At 43.8% G+C, this 21,047-nt stretch overlaps 1 protein-coding gene and 2 long non-coding RNA genes across 6 annotated transcripts in view; 1 reads left to right on the forward strand and 2 right to left on the reverse strand.

Moving 5' to 3' along the window:
* LOC127953360 (zinc finger protein 883-like) overlaps window positions 1-21,047 on the forward strand; it is a 375,243-nt gene that overhangs the window by 130,469 nt on the left and 223,727 nt on the right. The window lies entirely within an intron of this gene.
* Window positions 1-21,047, reverse strand: part of LOC127953479 (uncharacterized) — a 181,083-nt gene that overhangs the window by 13,186 nt on the left and 146,850 nt on the right. The gene's annotated exons all lie outside the window — the stretch shown is intronic.
* LOC127953477 (uncharacterized) lies at window positions 7,467-8,595 on the reverse strand. The gene is made up of 2 exons (XR_008153228.1): window positions 8,301-8,595; window positions 7,467-8,226 (listed from the first exon to the last, which is right to left on the reverse strand). It is a non-coding gene; the product is annotated as an uncharacterized LOC127953477 (long non-coding RNA).

The following is a 21,047-nucleotide window of genomic DNA, read 5'->3' on the forward strand; positions in this document are numbered from 1 at the left end:
TTCAAACACATGATTAATTGTTCAGTCACTCCTAATTTAATGCATTCCACACCAGACACCATTTGGCTTTCAATAGGATCAGTTTTTAATAATGTTTTAGTAGTAGATGGCAGGTGTTTATGCCCGTGATTCCTGAGAATTTTGAGCAGTTTTTCTGCAGCATTGTGCTTGATATTATATTCATTGATCCACCTCTTTAACTCTTCTTCTAAATTTTCAGTGGGCATATCAATGTTGGCATTATTCTGAAAAAACTCTCCATCCATGTCACTACTGGAATAATCAAGAACCATATTCTCTGTGTCTTCTGCCATTGTATGTTGTAGCGATGTGACTGCACTGATGTCAGCATTGACAAACGACATTTCATCGCTGTCACTATTAGATTCTCCAGTCATTGCATTTTTTAGGCCCGGGTTCCAGATTGGCATAGTGTCCCTGGGATTGTCTGCTTCACTGTTTAGCACAGAACTAGGACCAGCTGCGTTAATGTGCACATTTCTCATTTTCTGTTGTACCCTCTGCCATAATCGTTTGTATTCTCTTTTCCTAGCTTCTGCAGGCATCCAGTTGTGTGACACAGCTATGTGTTTTTTTCTCTGCAAATGGGTACACGCATGTAATTTAAGTAAAAAACCTAAAGATCATAAATATTTAGGCAAATACAGGGATCTTTCACGCCACATTATAAGGTGAAAAACATTTTGATATAACACTGAACTAATCACATTGCTGTGAAATCGCTCCCTTTTTCTGGCATGTCAGCAATATGCTGTAAATTTGAAAACCTTTTTTGCAAGACAAGCCTACCTTCTGAGATGACATGGTAATCTGTCTGTAGGGCAGGGTCTGGAAAGCACAGAAAAGAGACAAAGTGAATTGAAATCACATATACATCAACGTGGGACAATTTTATTTACAACTGTTACTTCAAAGGATACAGATGATATTAGATACAATGCCTGAATTGTGAATTGCCTACGGTTGTGCATTAAAGTGTAATTTGTATAATTATTATTATTATTTTATTTTGTTTTTATTTTATTTTGTATTTACGTATTTATAGTTTGTTCTGGTTTTGTTATGTAGGCTATAAAGAAAACCAATACAAATTTATTTTCAAGAATTATTAAACATGGACCTTTATTTTCACCAAAAAGGCTTATTTCTGCTTTTTTTCTGCTTATTTCTAGGCTCTATTTTTTTTTATTACTTTTTTTATTTTTTTATTTTTTTTTGTAAGCGCAAACTGGGTGCTTGCTGTTTGGCCAGAATACGCTCGAGGTCGTGCAGCTCTGGAAGCAGAGTTTCGTGCAAAATTACAAAAACTGCCGTGCACACATTTGCGCGAAATGGGGTCTAGCGTCCACTGTGATGACGGCACCGTCGCGCTCGTGCGGAGGTTGAGGGACACGCGCGCGCTCACAGCCAAGCCTGTGAGAAGGTTAAAGTTAAAGAAAAAGACGGAAAAGCAGTTTGTCTGAGTAAATGTGGTACATTTGTTATACTGGAAAAGACAGTCCTTCAATTTTATGACAATTTATTGAATTTCTTGTGGAAACGGCAGTTTTACCATGAGGAAATTTCGCTCAAAAGCTACTGTCCTTATAATTCCATATTATTTTTATTTATATCATGTAAAGTACATTATATGTCATTTTTAATTAGTTTTATGTTTTTAATTTAGATAGAATGGTTAATTAAAATATTTACCTCAGAGAAACTGACAGTTGGGATGTCCAGTTGGGATGTCCACTGAGTGGGTGAGGTCACAGACCCCAGCTTATATACCCGCTGCCAGATTTAGAATTTGTGACCTAGGTGTTAAATGTTTTTTATTTTATATAAAAAAACATATGTATATTTATATAATTGTATATTGCGTTATAATACTAATAATTACGTTATATTATGTAAAGGATAATGTGAAAAAATAATAATAAAGAAAATATTAAAGAAAATAGTCATTTCCGTCTCTATATAAGGTTAGAATCCTGCGTCCATAGCAACGCTTTGTTTTTCATGGCAACGTGTGTTATACACATGATATGTAAAAATTGATAGCCTGAATGCACTGTAAGTCGCTTTGGATAAAAGCGTCTGCTAAATGCATAAAATTGTATTTAATTTTAATTTAATTTAAAATTTAATTAAAAATTTAATTTAAATTTAATTTAAATTTAATTTAAATTTTAATTTAAATTTAATTACATTTTTAATTTATACTTAGCAGCGTCTGTTATCAAGAAATAATACATTAGAATTCAAATATATAAATTAAATGAGTATAAATAAATAAAAATATAGTAATTTAGTATTATTTACTGATAAATAATTCATATTATAATAATTGTAATTTAGTATTATTTTTACAATTTATTTAAAAATGTTGAAGTGCAAATAAACCCATAGGTCATATTTCCCGGTTGTAAAATTGTCGTGTTTTATTCGTCTTATAGATAGGCGAACATTTCTCATGAAAAATCGTATTTGTACACATTATACACATTATTGTAATGTGTAAGATAAAGATGTATAAACGTCATACCTGTTTCTTCTTAGATGTGCAGAACCTGACTCACCCGATTGATTTTTTTCTTCATGGTAAAAAATAAATAAGTCTTCTCCCAGAATGAGGTTCAAGCAGCTGCTTTCCTGAATCGCTCAAGCAGTTTTTGTTTTTGTGTTTTTGTTATATATATATATATATATATATATATATATATATATATATATCTTTATTTGACCCTCTAACTTTAACACTCACTATTCTAATTATATTCTTAAAAAAATCTAACTACCTTTCTAATCTTTTGTATTCTATTTTATTTTCATTTATTATGCAATTGTATGTGTATGTGTAAAGACCTCTAACTAGCTTGCTCTATTCTTTAAAAAAAAAAAAAATATTCTATCTGTTTTCTTTTTATTTATTATATTATATAAAATCCCATGCTACATGCACTGTGTTAACCTAACTGAGACTTGTTGTAGCACTTATATATCATTGCTCTTTTTGTTGTTTTTGATTGCTTCCACTGTCTTCATCTTTAAGTCGCTTTGGATAAAAGCATCTGCTAAATGAATAAATGTAAATATATAAATATAAATATATATATTTTTTTTCATTACCTAGATATATATTATAATTATACAATATACAAAAACTAGCCAAAACACATCTAACAGAACAAAAGTTTATTATTTATTTATACAACATTAAAGTGCTTTTTAAATTAACGAAATGTAATATTCATCTTTATAGAAGATACAGTACAATACAACAATCTTCATACTTCATATTCATAGCAGATTTAAAACAGTCCTTTTTGTGGTGGTTTATTTAGCTAAAGTTTTCTTGATATTGTCAGTTTACACAAATAAAAGCTTTAAATAATGTATTATTCTTTTGACCAAAAATTGAGTATTTTAAGTTTTTTACACTGGTGACAGGAAAAAAATGCAAGGGACTGCATGGCCGCTTCCATGCCCCGCAGTGCGCGCGCTCCGCACTCCGCACATAAAGAAAGGACGATGCACCAGCAGCAGTGGCTCACAGTTGAATTGGGCTGCAGCTCTCCCTTCTGAATACAGACAGCCGCGGGTGTGGCAGTACCTCACCAAAATATTCATTTTTAATATTTGTATAGAAATGTACAGTAAGCTATATAGACATTTATATTGGACATTTATATAGAAAATAATAAATGGTAAATGTGTTCACCATTCTGCAGCAATGGTAGTAAGTATTTTTAGACTATATTAAGTCGTAAAGTGCATTTGATAAATTAAAATTTAACGCACGACTTCGACGTGGGTGCTATGAGACAGTGTCAGAGCTCCACAAAACTCCACAATTTTCCAATGTAAATGTGGTGAAAAATTGAACTGCATCACTTACGCATCGCTTATTTTCACGTTGCCTTGATCTATGACATTGTATTGTTTTGTATGTCTATTTGTTAATAAGGGATTTATGGACACATCAAGGATTTTAGATCTGTAGAGTAAAAGCCATAGTTTTTATTTTGAAGTAGCCTAACAAATATCAAATCCTAAAAAAATAGCAGAGAGGACCTAATAAATTGGCTAGCATGTTAGTGTTATTATCTAACAAATACGTTTAATACTTTTTATATTATTATTTAATATTTTCATTAATTAGATGTAGATTTAATACATCTTTGCGTTCATTAATTTGTCATATTTTAATGTTGTTGTGTGACCATATAATAACCACATTCGGAACGTTATTATATGACCAACAGAGAACCGTATGGGAACGTTCTGTTCACGTCCGGAATGTCCTCTTTGTAACGTTGTTTCATGACCATATAGCAACCAGTATGGAACGTTCCCCTAAAGTCACTTTGGGAACGTTATTATATGACCAACAGAGGACCATGCGAGAACGTTCTGTTAACGTCTCAAATGTCCTCTCTGTAACGTTTTCTATGTGACCATAAAATGCCCCAAATAGAACGTCCCCCTATAGTCATATAAGGAACCTTGAACTGCAGCACTTTCATAACCAAAGGAGGTAAAGGTTCGGAACTTTCGTTACCTTTAGATAACTTTTAGGGAACGTTGCACAAGGTCGCGAGAACGTCCCCTCCTACGTGGGATAGCCGGTATTAACAGTTTACGCGATATTGCTCTTGATTTTATTATTTGTATTTTTTATTATTATTATTTATTTGCCGCTAAGCAAATATATCAAACATGCGCGCGGTAAGAGCATCTACGGTAATTCACGTTGGCCAAAACACACAAGGAAACGCGTTGTGAAATAAAATATCACCGGCAATCACAGACATTCGCATTCGGACGGGATTAGTTTTCTCAGAGGATCACTGAGTTTGCTGAAAAAAACGGTAGGTAATTTGCTCTGGAATTATCACAGAGGTTGTGTGAGAAAAACACAGACGTGGCAGATTCGGACAGGATTAAAATCACCAAGTACGTCTGTGAAACGCAGATTTCTCTAACGACCCCCTGTAAAACTAGTCCCGTCCGAATAGGGCTTATGTCGCCTCACTGTCACCCAGTTTCCCTGCTGCAGGGGCTGAGGTGCACTGCCCTCACAGATTTAAAATAAGTAATCTGATAAGATTGATCAATAATATGAGAAATATGGTGGGAATAAAGTTATATTTTATCACTAAACAACAGAGAGTTATTGTAAGATAAAAATACACAGAGCTACTATTAGAAGAAGCAAGGCCAGCAGGAAGCAAAGAAAAAACACTGTCCAACAGCGATCTTTTCAGAAGTGAGGGGGACAGAAATTATATATATTATATATATATCATCTATTATATATACAGTACAGATCAAAAGTTTGAACACACCTTCTCATTCAAAGAGTTTTCTTTATTTTCCTGACTATGAAAATTGTAGAGTCACACTGAAGGCATCAAGGGCTATTTGACCAAGAAGGAGAGTGATGGGGTGCTACGCCAGATGACCTGGCCTCCACAGTCACCGGACCTGAACGCAATCGAGATGGTTTAGGGGTGAGCTGGACCGCAGACAGAAGGCAAAAGGGCCAACAAGTGCTAAGCATCTCTCGAGGAGCTCCTTCAAGACTGTTCAAGTAAAGTCAAAATTTATTTATATAGCACCATTTATACAGACAAGCTGACAAAACAAATAAAATATCACACGACAAACAGAGCCAAAATTTTTTTTTTAGAAATGAATAAAATAAAAACACAAGCTACAAGTTATTAAAAGCAATTGAATAAAAGTGTGTTTTCAAGCGTGACTTGAAAACTGACAAGTCAGGTGCAGAGCGAACATGATTAGGCAAGCTATTCCATAGTGTCGGGCCCGCAATGGCAAAGGCACGGTAACCTCTGTGTTTTAACTTGTATCGTGGTATAGATAAAAGTTTCTGTGTACCTGACCTAAGATCTCTGGAAGGATTGTAATGCTCTAGGAGCTCAGATAGATAGAGGGGAGCTAGGTTATTTAGGCATTTATAGACAAATAAAAGAATTTTAAAATTAACCCTAAAGCGAACCGGCAACCAATAAAGGGATGCTAAGATCAGGGTAATATTTTCACATTTGCGAGTGCCTTTTAGAAGTCTCGCTGCTTCATTTTGGACTATTTGAAGACGTGTTCGAGTTGTTGAATTTATTCCATAGTATAGAGAATTACAGTAGTCTAGTCGAGATGACAGGTATGCATGTATCACCCATTCAAAAGCTTGGGGACATAGAAAAGGTTTAACTTTAGTCAGCATACGTAGATGGAAAAAACAAGATCTGACAACAGAATTCACTTGCTTATCCAGTTTCAACAAACTATCTAATGAAACACCAAGATTTTACACACAGGTATTAACCGGCAAAGAAAGTGTGTATGCTTCAGGGAGGTGGTTTAAACTACTTTTAGAAGGACCAAAGAGTAAAAGTTCTGTTTTATTTTCATTTAATTTTAGGAAATTGGCAGATGTAACAATGTTCGTGTGGCAGAGAAGGAAGGAGACCAGGGTCGGCGTACTGAGGTGGGAACTTTATTTTTCATAAATAAAAGAAGAAAAGAAAACAAACTCTCGCCACATGCACATCAATAAATAATCAACATTCACTTTGGCTTCTCGCGTTCCATCTGCTGCTTCCTCCCACGAGCCCTCAGATCTCTCTCCCGTTTCTGGAAAGCGGCTGGCTTAAATACTGCTTCCCCATGCCCATCACTGAAATGAGAAGCAGGTGTCACTTGTCTCTCACTTAACCCACTTACCACCGCTGATCTCTTCACCCTCTCTCCCGTTGCAGACAAGGGGCAAGGAAATCGACCGGAAGTTGAAGTCGGGTGGGGGCTGCCATCTTTTAGCAGAACTTCACTTGCGTTAGCATTCCCATTGACTCCCATTCATTTTGGCGTCACTTTGACAGCGAATAACTTTACATCTGAGGCGTTTAAAGACTCTGTTTGTCCATTATTTATTTCTAAAGATACACGACAATGTATAAAGGGCTCCATTACCTTCTTTGTTACATTATGGCCCCGTATAAACAGTTTTTGTAAAAAATAGGCTAACGATTGCGTCATAACCACTCGGCTCTCTGTCGCATTACCGTACAGAAAGGAGGAGAAGCTCGCAGGCAATTAACTTAATATGGCGTACTGGCGTTACATTTTAAAATACTATACAAAATAATTAATCAGAATACTTACTCCTGCTCACTCACGACAAAGAACTCCCCGCTCAAGCTCTGCAAGATTAACGATGGCAGTTTGCACGCACAGCCACTTAGAAGATTTACATCTGGCAGACAGGTTGCTGACGTCGTCAAGCTTTGTTTGAGTCTGCGCGTCAGAAACGGAAGTGCTAAAAAACGCTAAAACTGGGCTTCATTTTGTCACAGGTCAGGAGGGCCAAGCTGGACTGCGCCCACCCCTAAACCAGGACCACCTCGAGGAGCGTATCAGAGGGAAGAGTCGGAGACAGAGAATAAATTTAACAAGTTTTATTTTGAAGTAAAAGCAAATTGGGAATCCTAACCTAAAATCTTCTTTGTTACCCTCAGGGCTTGAAGGTAAACAATGCAGCGACCGGGGACTCTCCCGCCCTCTTCCTCTGTGCGGGCCCCGCAATAGATGGACAGATGGGTGGTCAAGTAGGTATTTCACAGGTGGGAATACGATCGGCAAGCCCGCAGTCTGGTAAGTCTCCTCTGGTAATTAAATACTTCCAAACTTCCTTCCCTTCTTCACAGATGCAGAATTTGGGACGGATGGATATCGGTCAGGTCCGTACACGGCAGATACACAGCCTTGAGGTGGGGATGTGTTTGGCAAGTGAGGGGTCCGGTAAGTCTCCTCCGGTAAGTATGTAATTCCAGCCTTCCTTCCTTCTTCCACAGGTACGGAATTTGAGGTGAATGATATCAGTCGAGTACGTATACGGCAGGTGCACGGTCTTACAGTAAGGTGGCTTCTCCTGACACCGTCAGAGTGGATATTCCAGACAAAGCGTGCCCATCTCACGTTCGTGACAAAGGACAGTCACCTCTCTCAGCACAGGTGAGCCACAAGGATGCAACAAACTCTAAGTCAACAGGCTGTGCAGGGTTTCTACTGAAACAGACAGAATGGATGCTTCAGACAAAGTATACAGTTCACATGCGTTGGAAGGAACGAACACTTCTCACAATACAGATGAATAGCAGGGATACAGCAGACTCGAAGTCAACAGGCTGAATGGGGCTTCCTCTGAGACAGACAGAATGGATGTTTCAGACAAAGTATACAGTTCACATGCGTTGGAAGGAACGAACACTTCTCACCATACAGATGAATAGCAGGGATACAGCAGACTCGAAGTCAACAGGCTGAATGGGGCTTCTTCTGAGACAGACAGAATGGATGTTTCAGGCAAGTATACAGTTCACATGCATTGGAAGGAACGAACACTTCTCACAATACAGACGAATAGCAGGGATACAGCAGACTCGAAGTCAACAGGCTGAATGGGGCTTCTTCTGAGACGGACAGAATGGATGTTTCAGGCAAGTATACAGTTCACATGCATTGGAAGGAGCGAACACTTCTCACCATACAGTTGAATGGCAGGGATACAGCAGACTCGAAGTCAACAGGCTGAATATGGGCTTCTTCTGAGACAGACAGAATGGATGTTTCAGGCAAGTATACAGTTCACATGCATTGGAAGGAGCGAACACTTCTCACCATACAGTTGAATGGCAGGGATACAGCAGACTCGAAGTCAACAGGTTGCACAGAGCTTTTCTGAGGCAGATAGTAAATATTTCAACAGGGCATCTCTTCTCCTATTAGCACAACAGAGGGGTTAATTCACATCCCAGATGATAAATCCTCAACATCCAGACAGTTGGAACAAATCAGTGTCGCAGGACTCTTACTATTGACAGTCAGCCCTCATGACACATAGAGAGTGCATGGCAAAAAGGAATGTAGCTTACACACACACACGACAATTCCACTTCAAACATATATTGTGGGGGAAAACATCAATTTTAGCCACTGCAAACTCACTTCACGAAGTGCAATTTAAAGCCAGCACTCACATTCGGGTTTCTGTCCGAGGGGAAGGGGGAGGGGGCAATCCTCACTGCCACTGAGGATGTTCTGAGATGTTTTTCTTCACAGTCACAGGCAGAGTTCACATCACCATTTATAGAGGAGGGAGAGGTAAGAGATCGGTAATGAATCAATACAATCCACTCAGTGATATTTATGATCGTGATCCAAACACTCCAAACCACATCCAATTCAGTGTCAAACGTGTGCAATTACAAGACTCAGTTCTCAGTTACTCAGCTCCTCTCCAATGCAAACAGGGTAATTCACTCTCCTTCTGTTGTCCTCGAATCCCTCATCAAGCAACACTGTCCTCTTCATTCACCCGTCCTCCAGTAACTATTACCACCCAATAAAACGACTTTTCACAAGGGAGAAAAACCACACACACCACCTCTCTCTCTTGCTTTTTATCCTCTCCACTGTTGATGAGGCCTCACGCAAACTCTGAGTAAATCCCCCACACCTGTTGCCAATCCGTCATTTGGGGTTGTCACAGCAACAAACGCACACACAGGCCTGGGAACAGGGTTACACTCAAAGCGTTCCCCCGGGAACACTGCTTCAGCGGGAATAAGTTCCACATGCCATTTGTCACACTGTGACATACCCCCCCGCCAAACCGTTCTAGTCCCGAGAACGGTCTCCAGACACCCAGTCTCCAAACCTAGCTGGAGGCTGACCTCGATTCTCACGCTGGGACCGTCGAGGTGGGGAAATGGGTGCTTCAGGTCGTAGCCCTAGGCCCAGGCCTCCTGGAATCACCGCCCATCCTACCAGCGGGGGCATCCCGGACGTTTCAACCGGTGGATTCTCTACAACACGTTTTGGGTAGTTTGGGCAAGGGCGGATCAAATTTCGATGTAACACCCGTTCGGGGCCCGCCTTTCCTTCTGGCCGCAATGCATATACGGGTTGGTCTGGGTGTGGCTGTCGCAGAACGACAAACGGCTGAGCCTCCCACCGGTCACTCAATTTTCCCTTCCCTTGTCGGCGATTATCCCGCACCAGCACCCTCTCCCCTGGTAGTAACGGTGCCTCTCGAGCCGTCCGGTCATACAACCTCTTGTTCTTCAACGCTGCTCGGTTAATCCGGCCCGAGACTCGTTCGTATGCTGACTGGAGGCGTTGATGATGTCCCGTCACCCAATCTGTCAAACTACCTCCCTCTTCCCCTGCAGTGGTCCCCAGAAGCATATCCATCGGAAGTCTCACATGTCTGCCGAACATCAGGTAGGTGGGGGCGTAACCAGTGGTACTGTGCACACTGTTGTTATAGGCCTGTACCATCGCCGGGAGTCTGTCGACCCAATGGCCTTGCTGTTCCTCCTCTAAGGTTCCTAATAAACTCAGCAAGGTCTGATTAAACCTCTCACACCCCCCGTTCCCTTGGGGGTGATAGGGAGTCGTATGGGTCTTCTTGCATCCGTACAGTTGGCACAGCTCATGGATCACCCTGGATTCAAAGTTGGTTCCTTGGTCTGAGTGGAAAATTTCAGGGCATCCAAATGGTTGGATCACATACCTCCAAAGGGCGTTGGCAGTCGTAATGGCGGTTTGGTCCACAGTTGGGATGGCCCAAGCATACTTAGTAAACAGATCGGTTACCACAAGGATGTTCTGGATCCGATCCACTGGCCGTCCCAAAGTCAGATAATCCATGGCCACCATATGCAGCGGTGCCTTGGCCTGCATCGGAACCAGCGGTGCCCGTACGTCCTTCTTGGTCTTAAACAACGTGCAGCGTGGGCACCTCTGAAGGTAAGTCCTCGTGGCACCCTCCATTCCGGGCCAGTAGAAGTGTCGCCTCACCAGTGCCAATGTCCTCTCCTGCCCCTGATGTCCCATCTTGGTGTGATATGCCTCCAATAAAGCCTGACAACGCCCTTCAGGGACCACGATTTGACAGACCTCATCGCCCCGACCTGGGTCCTGGAGGGCCCTACAGAGCACACCTTCCTTCAAATAGAGTCTCCCCCTCTGTCCCAGCAGGCCCCGCACAATCCGAGTCTGAGTCCGGCGTCCCACACCCTCAGGCCAGGCCTTCTGTTCTAGCCACGTTCGAACCAACGCTACATCTCCGTCTTCGCCCTGCCACCGCCTCCATCGCTGTGGGTCCCACCCCCAACAAGGGGGGGGTTCCTCCGATACTTGCCCTGGTGCCTCTACAACTCCCACCATCAGTCCCTCATCGGACCCCGCTTCTGGTGCTGGTACCTGACCTGCCGATCCTTCGCCGGGTAACCTTGATAGTACATCGGCATTAGTGTGTTCTCTTCCTGGCCGGTACTGGAGCTGATAGTCAAAATTGGCCAGTTGTGCCACCCAGCGTTGTTCCACCGCCCCCAGTTTAGCAGTCTGCAAATGAACCAACGGGTTATTGTCCGTGACGACCCGTACCTTGGCTCCCCACAAGTAATCCTTGAACTTTTCACACAACGCCCACTTCACTGCCAGCAACTCAAGCTTAAAAGAACTGTAATTGGCGTCGTTCTTCTCCGTTAGATGTAAACTTCGGCTTGCATAGGCGATTACCTTTTCCTCTCCCTGTTGCTTCTGGGCCAAGACAGCCCCCAAGCCCAGGTGGCTAGCATCGGTATACAGGATGAAGGGTTGTGTGAAGTCAGCGTAGGCTAGGATCGGGGCCTGTAGTAGTTCCTGCTTGAGTTTCTGGAAGGCAGCTTCACAGGCCGGATCCCATTGGATCGAAGGGGACCCTCGGCCACGAACTCGTCCCATACCTCCCAGCAACTGGTTGATCGGCCTAGCGATTTTAGAGAAATCTTTAATGAATCGCCTATAGTAACCCACGAAGCCCAGGAATGAACGAACCTGGCGCACCGTCTTGGGCACAGCCCACTCCTGCACTGCCACCACCTTCTCGGGATCAACTGAAATCCCCGCTGCACTCACCACATGCCCCAAGAATTTAACCTCTTTGCGGAAGAGCTGGCACTTGTCTGGCTGGAGCTTCAACCCATATCGCTCTAGGGAACGGAAGACTTGCTCTAGGTGCTCGAGATGGGACTTGAAATCTGGGGAGTAGACAATGACGTCGTCTAGATAGACGAGGGTGGAATCCATCAGTTGGTTGCCTAAACAACGCTGCATCAGCCGTTGGAACGTGGCTGGGGCGTTGCAAAGGCCAAACGGCATCCGGTCCCATTCATATAGGCCAAAGGGGGTAGTGAATGCAGTCTTCTCCCGGTCATGCTCGTCCATCTGCACCTGCCAGTAACCGCTGGCCAAGTCAAGGGTGGAATACCAGGTGGCTTGTGTGAGGCTCGTGAGAGAGTCTTCAACTCGAGGCAACGGGAAAGCATCCCTTTTGGTGACTTGATTCAGCCTTCGGTAATCCACACAAAACCTCCAGGAACCAGTTTTCTTTCGAACCAGTACTATCGGGGCAGCCCAAGGGCTACTGCTCTCTCGAATAATCCCCTTGTCAAGCATCCCTCGCAAAAGGGTGCGGACCTCTGAATACAAGGTCGGGGGCACGGGTCGATAGCGCTCTCGGCTGGGTGCAGCATCCCCAGTTGGGATTTGATGTCGCACCACATCCGTGCGGCCGTAATCCTCATCGTGAGTGGAAAACAAGTGCTGCCATTCCATCAAGAACTCTTGGAGTTGTCCCAATTGCTCTTCTCCTAGTCCTTCACCCCGTAAAGACTCCCCCATCAGGTGGGTAGGCAACCCTCCTCCTATCTCTCCCGCCCCCGAACCCGCTCGTGTCAGGACCACCTCTACCACTGTCGGGCCTACCCGATTGAAGTTGACTTCACCCTGTTCACGAACCTGCTGGGGCCTCACTGAGGTCACCCGGGCCAAACGCTGGTGACGATACAAGTGAACAGGGAAGGGATTCATGTTCCTGACTCGCACTGAGACCCGGCCCCCCTGAACAGTCGCCAATCCTCGAGCAACTTCCACCTTGGGACCATCTTCATGGGGTTCCACCATGACCCAATCTTCCGGACTATAAAGTCGAGGAGGCAACCTGACCCCGACCAAAGCCTCACTCTGAGCTGGAATGGACAAGGCGTAACGGCAGGCTACTCTTCCCGTGCTTTCCCGATCCCCCTGTTGTTCGGCCAGACATACTCGACGGCAGTCGGCCCTGATGCGGTCCCACTCCTGCCCGGCTGATGTTGCAGCTGTTCGAGCCGGTCTACTTCGGAACAGCTCCTCCCAACAGTCCGAAATGACGTTCATCCCAATCAGGGCACGATGAGACCCCAGGCATGTGTCTCGTACGACCACCACTCCTTTCTGTGGCACCACTACTCCCTGAATCTTTAGATCAGTCACAAGGTATCCCACATACGGGATGTCGAGACCATTCGCCCCACGTAGCGTCAACCAGGGGGCTTCCGCAGGTGGACGACCTTCGGTGCCAAACAACTCATGGGCCAAGCTTTCGGTGAATAGGGTCACTTGGGAGCCTGTATCCAAGAGGCACTGCACTTTCTGGTCATTGACCTGAACCACCACCACTGGGCAACAGCCCACCAGGCGGCTCCTAGAAGTTGTAGGCAGAGAGGGGTCTGATAAGGGGGTCCCGACCACTTGACCCACAGTGGCCGGAAACTCTAAAAACCCCCTTGCGATGCACATCGAGCAGGACACTGACGGAAGTAATGTCCCGGCTCTCCACAGCCGTTGCAGATGGGACGCCCACGCTCATCCCACTGAAATCGAGAGCCGGAAGGTCGGGATGGACGGCGGTCGGGAGGACGGTTCCCATCAGAGTAAGCCCGCTCCCGCGGTAAAGAGGACAACTGGAGGCGCTCTCGACGAAGCTCCTCCATAAAAGATTTAGATAGGTCAGACATTTGTTCCCGCACATCTCTCTTCAACTCTTCCCGGAGGGCCTGCTTCCAGTCAGATGTCGTAGTAGTCGAAGGGGTGCTAACAACATTCGTGGCTAGGCAGCTGGGAGGATCTACATTCTCCATGTGATCACACTCAAGGGCCAGTGCTTCTTGTCGAAGCTCTTCAAAGGTCAGGTTCGGGGTTCGTCGAAATTGCACCCGCAGACTCTGACGCACAGGGCCTTCCCGCAACCCCACTAAAAACTGATCTCGTAGTAAAACCTCTTCGCCCCCCAGGCCATGATCCTGTCTCCCTGTAAGTCTAGAAAACTGTTCCCGTAATTGTAGGGTAAATGCCCGAACAGATTGCCGAGGGCCTTGCCGAGAATTGAAAAACTGCGTCCTCAGAACAGCTACCGGGGTGGTGTCTCCATATTGTCCCGTGAGGAAGTCAAAAATGGCCTGGACAGTCGCTCGAGTTGCTGCCGGTGCTGCCTGAACTTCTCTCCTCGCTTCCCCTTCCAAGGAGTTTAAAACAAACTGAACCTGCTGCGGGGCACTCAGACCTTGGAGCCCTGCCAGGTACTCCACCTGTACCTTCCACATCGACAAGCTCATTTCGGATCCCGGGCCTCCATACTTCGGAGCCCACGGAGCCCCCATAAAGATTGGCACGACGGGTTGCCGTGCCCCAAGCACTTCCTCTTCTGCCATCTCGACCTCTGGTCGCTCAACTCGAGGTAGTACCCTGCCGACTACGCCAATCTGTCACAGGTCAGGAGGGCCAAGCTGGACTGCGCCCACCCCTAAACCAGGACCACCTCGAGGAGCGTATCAGAGGGAAGAGTCGGAGACAGAGAATAAATTTAACAAGTTTTATTTTGAAGTAAAAGCAAATTGGGAATCCTAACCTAAAATCTTCTTTGTTACCCTCAGGGCTTGAAGGTAAACAATGCAGCGACCGGGGACTCTCCCGCCCTCTTCCTCTGTGCGGGCCCCGCAATAGATGGACAGATGGGTGGTCAAGTAGGTATTTCACAGGTGGGAATACGATCGGCAAGCCCGCAGTCTGGTAAGTCTCCTCTGGTAATTAAATACTTCCAAACTTCCTTCCCTTCTTCACAGATGCAGAATTTGGGACGGATGGATATCGGTCAGGTCCGTACACGGCAGATACACAGCCTTGAGGTGGGGATGTGTTTGGCAAGTGAGGGGTCCGGTAAGTCTCCTCCGGTAAGTATGTAATTCCAGCCTTCCTTCCTTCTTCCACAGGTACGGAATTTGAGGTGAATGATATCAGTCGAGTACGTATACGGCAGGTGCACGGTCTTACAGTAAGGTGGCTTCTCCTGACACCGTCAGAGTGGATATTCCAGACAAAGCGTGCCCATCTCACGTTCGTGACAAAGGACAGTCACCTCTCTCAGCACAGGTGAGCCACAAGGATGCAACAAACTCTAAGTCAACAGGCTGTGCAGGGTTTCTACTGAAACAGACAGAATGGATGCTTCAGACAAAGTATACAGTTCACATGCGTTGGAAGGAACGAACACTTCTCACAATACAGATGAATAGCAGGGATACAGCAGACTCGAAGTCAACAGGCTGAATGGGGCTTCCTCTGAGACAGACAGAATGGATGTTTCAGACAAAGTATACAGTTCACATGCGTTGGAAGGAACGAACACTTCTCACCATACAGATGAATAGCAGGGATACAGCAGACTCGAAGTCAACAGGCTGAATGGGGCTTCTTCTGAGACAGACAGAATGGATGTTTCAGGCAAGTATACAGTTCACATGCATTGGAAGGAACGAACACTTCTCACAATACAGACGAATAGCAGGGATACAGCAGACTCGAAGTCAACAGGCTGAATGGGGCTTCTTCTGAGACGGACAGAATGGATGTTTCAGGCAAGTATACAGTTCACATGCATTGGAAGGAGCGAACACTTCTCACCATACAGTTGAATGGCAGGGATACAGCAGACTCGAAGTCAACAGGCTGAATATGGGCTTCTTCTGAGACAGACAGAATGGATGTTTCAGGCAAGTATACAGTTCACATGCATTGGAAGGAGCGAACACTTCTCACCATACAGTTGAATGGCAGGGATACAGCAGACTCGAAGTCAACAGGTTGCACAGAGCTTTTCTGAGGCAGATAGTAAATATTTCAACAGGGCATCTCTTCTCCTATTAGCACAACAGAGGGGTTAATTCACATCCCAGATGATAAATCCTCAACATCCAGACAGTTGGAACAAATCAGTGTCGCAGGACTCTTACTATTGACAGTCAGCCCTCATGACACATAGAGGGCCCTATCTTGCACCCAGCGCAATTGACTTTGCACACCGACGCATGTGTCATTCCTATTTTGCACCCGCGCAAAGCGCGCTTTTCCCTCCACAGAAGCACGTCGCTAAACTAGTGAATGAACTTGCGCTCCCTGGGCGGTTCAGCGCAAAAAAGGAGGCGTGTTCCGGCGCAAACAATCCCTGGTGCTATTTTGCTGTTCCATTAAACAATTGCGCCACTGACCAGAAAAAACCTAGTCTAAAGTCAGTGGCGCGTTGCGCGTTGTTCATTATGCTATTTTAAGGGCACATGCTTGACCATAATGTATAGCGTGCACAACGCGCATACACTTTGCTCATGTAATCTACACAGATGCAACAGTTATTTTTGCAAATCATAAATTGTTACACTAAAAAAATATTAACACATGAGATGACGGAAATCACTGTGAAATCTTGCTTACAAATTATTCAGGCTAATTGTAGTAATTAAGGATCAGACCTGTTTGCCCGATAGTGGCAAGACATATATGTATATAAGGACATCTGACAAATTTGTTTGTCCGTCAAGAACCAGGAAAAAAAAAATCGATGAAACAATTGTGGCTATTTCCTCCCACGCCTGTTTAACCGACGCTATTTTGGGTGGGTTTCTCCCATCCCCATACAACACAACTTCTCTGTCTTTCACTGCTCTTACAAGAACATCAGTCTCCTCGGCTGTGAACCGCTCCTGGCGTGCGCCTGGTAAATACACCATAATAATAGCAATCCATAATGGAACTTGCGCACCTGCTTTTAAAGGGAATGTTGGATGACGCTCTGATTGGTTTATTTCACGTTACGCCCAAACCACACCTATGAATAATGAAGCTACTTCAGACCAACCCATTTTAGATTTGCGCCGGGCGCAAGAGCCATTTATCCCGCCGGGAAAATAGCAACAGCGCCGAGACCCGCCCACAAACTTACTTGCGCTTCGCGCTTTGACACTTGCGTTTCAGATCGTTAAAATAGGGCCCAGAGAGTGCATGGCAAAAAGGAATGTAGCTTACACACACACACGACAATTCCACTTCAAACATATATTGTGGGGGAAAACATCAATTTTAGCCACTGCAAACTCACTTCACGAAGTGCAATTTAAAGCCAGCACTCACATTCGGGTTTCTGTCCGAGGGGAAGGGGGAGGGCGCAATCCTCACTGCCACTGAGGATGTTCTGAGATGTTTTTCTTCACAGTCACAGGCAGAGTTCACATCACCATTTATAGAGGAGGGAGAGGTAAGAGATCGGTAATGAATCAATACAATCCACTCAGTGATATTTATGATCGTGATCCAAACACTCCAAACCACATCCAATTCAGTGTCAAACGTGTGCAATTACAAGACTCAGTTCTCAGTTACTCAGCTCCTCTCCAATGCAAACAGGGTAATTCACTCTCCTTCTGTTGTCCTCGAATCCCTCATCAAGCAACACTGTCCTCTTCATTCACCCGTCCTCCAGTAACTATTACCACCCAATAAAACGACTTTTCACAAGGGAGAAAAACCACACACACCACCTCTCTCTCTTGCTTTTTATCCTCTCCACTGTTGATGAGGCCTCACGCAAACTCTGAGTAAATCCCCCACACCTGTTGCCAATCCGTCATTTGGGGTTGTCACAGCAACAAACGCACACACAGGCCTGGGAACAGGGTTACACTCAAAGCGTTCCCCCGGGAACACTGCTTCAGCGGGAATAAGTTCCACATGCCATTTGTCACACTGTGACAATTTGTCTCAATTGAGTTCCAATGGGGTCGCTGTGTCCATTTCTTTTACTGTCTATGGTTGCAGACCTTGCTAAACCATGCCTCCCCCGCCACAGCAGACATCCACTTCTTTATTTCATCTAGGCAAACCAACAGGTGCTCAAATGAGTTTTTTCCTGCCCGTTTCATAGGGACATAAATCTGAATATCATCTGCATAGCAGTGAAATGACACATCATATTTTTTAAATATGGATCCCAGAGGGAGCATATATAGGGTAAAGAGTGTAGGGGCCAGGATTGAGCCCTGAGGGACCCCCCATCGAAGGTGAGCAACAGAGGACATAGAGGAGCCAAAACGGACAGAGAATCTTCGATCGCTTAAACATGAACTAAACCAATTTAATACTGTTCCTTTCAGCCCCACATCATATTCGAGTCTCGACAAAAGAATATCATGGTCCACCATATCAAAAGCAGAGCTAAGATCTAAACGCATTAAAATTATAGAATCTCCAGCATCTGTTGTCAGATAGATGTCATTAAAAACCTTCAGTAGTGCTGATTCGGTACTGTGGAGTGCTCGAAAGCCGGATTGAAACTTCTCACATATAGCATGGGAATTTAAATAGGAATTTAGTTGACTTTTTCTAGAATATTTGAAATAAAAGGCAAATTAGAGATAGGCCGATAATTATTCAAAATGGCAGGATCAAGATCTGGTTTCTTGATTGAAGGAAGTATAAAGGCATTTTTGAGATCAGCTGGAAAGATCCCTAAGCTAAGTGATTTATTTACAATGGTAAGTAAACTTGGTCCTAATGTGTCAAAAAGTTGTATTAAACTACGAGGTGGAATAATGTCTAGTAAACAAATTGTAGGCCTAAGATGGGTTATAATTTCTTGTAGATGTGAAAGAGAAATAGGATCAAATTCATGACAGACTGAGGAGCATGGAGGTAGCATAAACTGAGTGTTTTCAGTGTCATAATTGTTCTGAGTTTCGTCAGTACCTGGCCTATGATTTCTAAGAAATCTGGATTTCTGAATTTCTGGCCTATGAAATCTAAGAAAATCATCACCATTTAGGTGGGAAGGTACCGGATATGCTTTAATGGGTGGATTTAGAGCAGAGTTTATAGTAGAAAAAAGTAACTTTGGTTTTTGTCTATATGCTTCAGTTATTTGTGAAAAATACTGACATTTTGCCTTCTTAACTGCATTTTGAAAATTAGATAAGGCATCTCTCAGGGCTTCGTAATACACCTGAAGTCTATGCTTTCTCCATCTTCGTTCAGCCTGTCTACATAGCCGTCTAAAACTATGTACAGTCTCATTCAACCACTGCTCAGTTTTTTTCTTTAAGAGTTTAGGTTTAAGTGGAGCAACAGAATCTAAGACACTTACACAAGTAGAGTTAAAACGGTTAAAATGTTCATCTAAATCAATATTAGGAAGAGAGCTGTCTAGAAATTCACTATCACAGATGTTTTTATACATTTGAGAAAAGTTAGATATAGCAATAGAATTTAGTGTCCGAGACCAATGTACTGGCTTATGCATTGGAATCGACTCAGGAACCAAAGGTATTGAAAAAAATTATTGGCTTATGATCAGAAAAATTTAATTCACTCATTGTTATATCAGAAACAGATAGTCCGTGCGTTAAAACCAAATCCATTGTATGGCCCTGTACATGAGAAGGGCCATCTACCCATTGAAGGAGTTCAAATGATTCCATCAGATTTACAAATTCCTTTGACAAAGAATCAGTACTGCAGCAAATATGAATATTAAAATCACCAAGGATTAAGATCATATTGTGTTACAAGTTCGCTTAAAAGCAAATTCACCAATAAAATCTGTTGTGGATTTCGGAGGGCGATATATAAGTGCCACCACAACTGCATTTTCAACAGTTAATCTAAATAGCTGCAATTCAAAGCTTTTTAATGCATTGGTGGACAGTGATTGGCAAGAAAGTTTATTTTTAAAAACAGAAACTAATCCTCCACCCCGTCCCGTAGTCCGAGGGGAGTTTAGATAGTCCTGAGATAAAATAGATAGTCCTGAGGTAATAGTTCAGTCAATGGCGCCAGATCTCCAGGTTTCAGCCATGTCTCAGTTACTAATAACGTCCAAATCATTTGATACAAAGTCATTTAAAATAAAGGTCTTATTTACCAGTGATCGGGCATTTATTAGTGCCATCTTGGATAAAACCTGCTCTGAGCTCCGTTGTGGCTGATGATGAAGTTGTAGAAGATTGTTAGAGTTCACACTTCTGCGTCGTATCCGAGGTGAAACAGCGAAAGGTCGACAGCCACCAAACAACCACGCAGAATGAATCCTCCAGTTCACTTGCCCAGGTGAGCACAACGAAACAGAAACTGACCACGTAGGATGAATCATCCGGTACAATCGCTCTGGTGATCGCCTAGAGACATGCCAGCCACGTTCCATCGGAAGTAACGGACGTCCATCGGCTGCCCGCTGGAGCTGTAGCTGAAATTTCAGCCTCACTGCAACTCCCCTTTGCTTCCCACGTCTCCGGCGATTTCTACGTTTCCTCGGTAGAGCACAGGGAAAACGGCACAGGAAGGCAGGTATATTTCCCAAGCATTTGGTTGAATGATAATCAAATCCTCCCGATCCATTTTTTGATAACTGTTCAATTGAATATCGAATGTTATTATGTCAATTAATCCGCGCATCACATTCGTCAAGGGCCAGGGAGCAGCTGGCCAATATAGTTAATGAATAACGGATCAACTACGACAGCCTACATCGCACATCCTGTGATGTGACTATCGTGAATTCGTACATCGCAATATCGATGCTTAAACGACACATCATGCAGCCCTAACAGTCGCAGTTAATTACTTTGTCCTTTTGGTCAAGAAGTGTCTGCTAGATGCAGTGTAATTACAACACGCTAAAATGCATGTGAAGAAACTTACCTTTGCCAGTACAACACTGTTTCTATCACCTGGAGGCTTGTAGATGGACCCAGCCACAGCAGAAAGACTAACAACTTTCCAAAGACTTTTGGCTTTTAAACTCCTGCATTGTGTAGTAACTTACACCATAAACTAGTTCA

Source organism: Carassius gibelio, chromosome B3 (genome assembly GCF_023724105.1).
Source record: "Carassius gibelio isolate Cgi1373 ecotype wild population from Czech Republic chromosome B3, carGib1.2-hapl.c, whole genome shotgun sequence".
Taxonomy (NCBI): Eukaryota; Metazoa; Chordata; class Actinopteri; order Cypriniformes; family Cyprinidae; genus Carassius; species Carassius gibelio.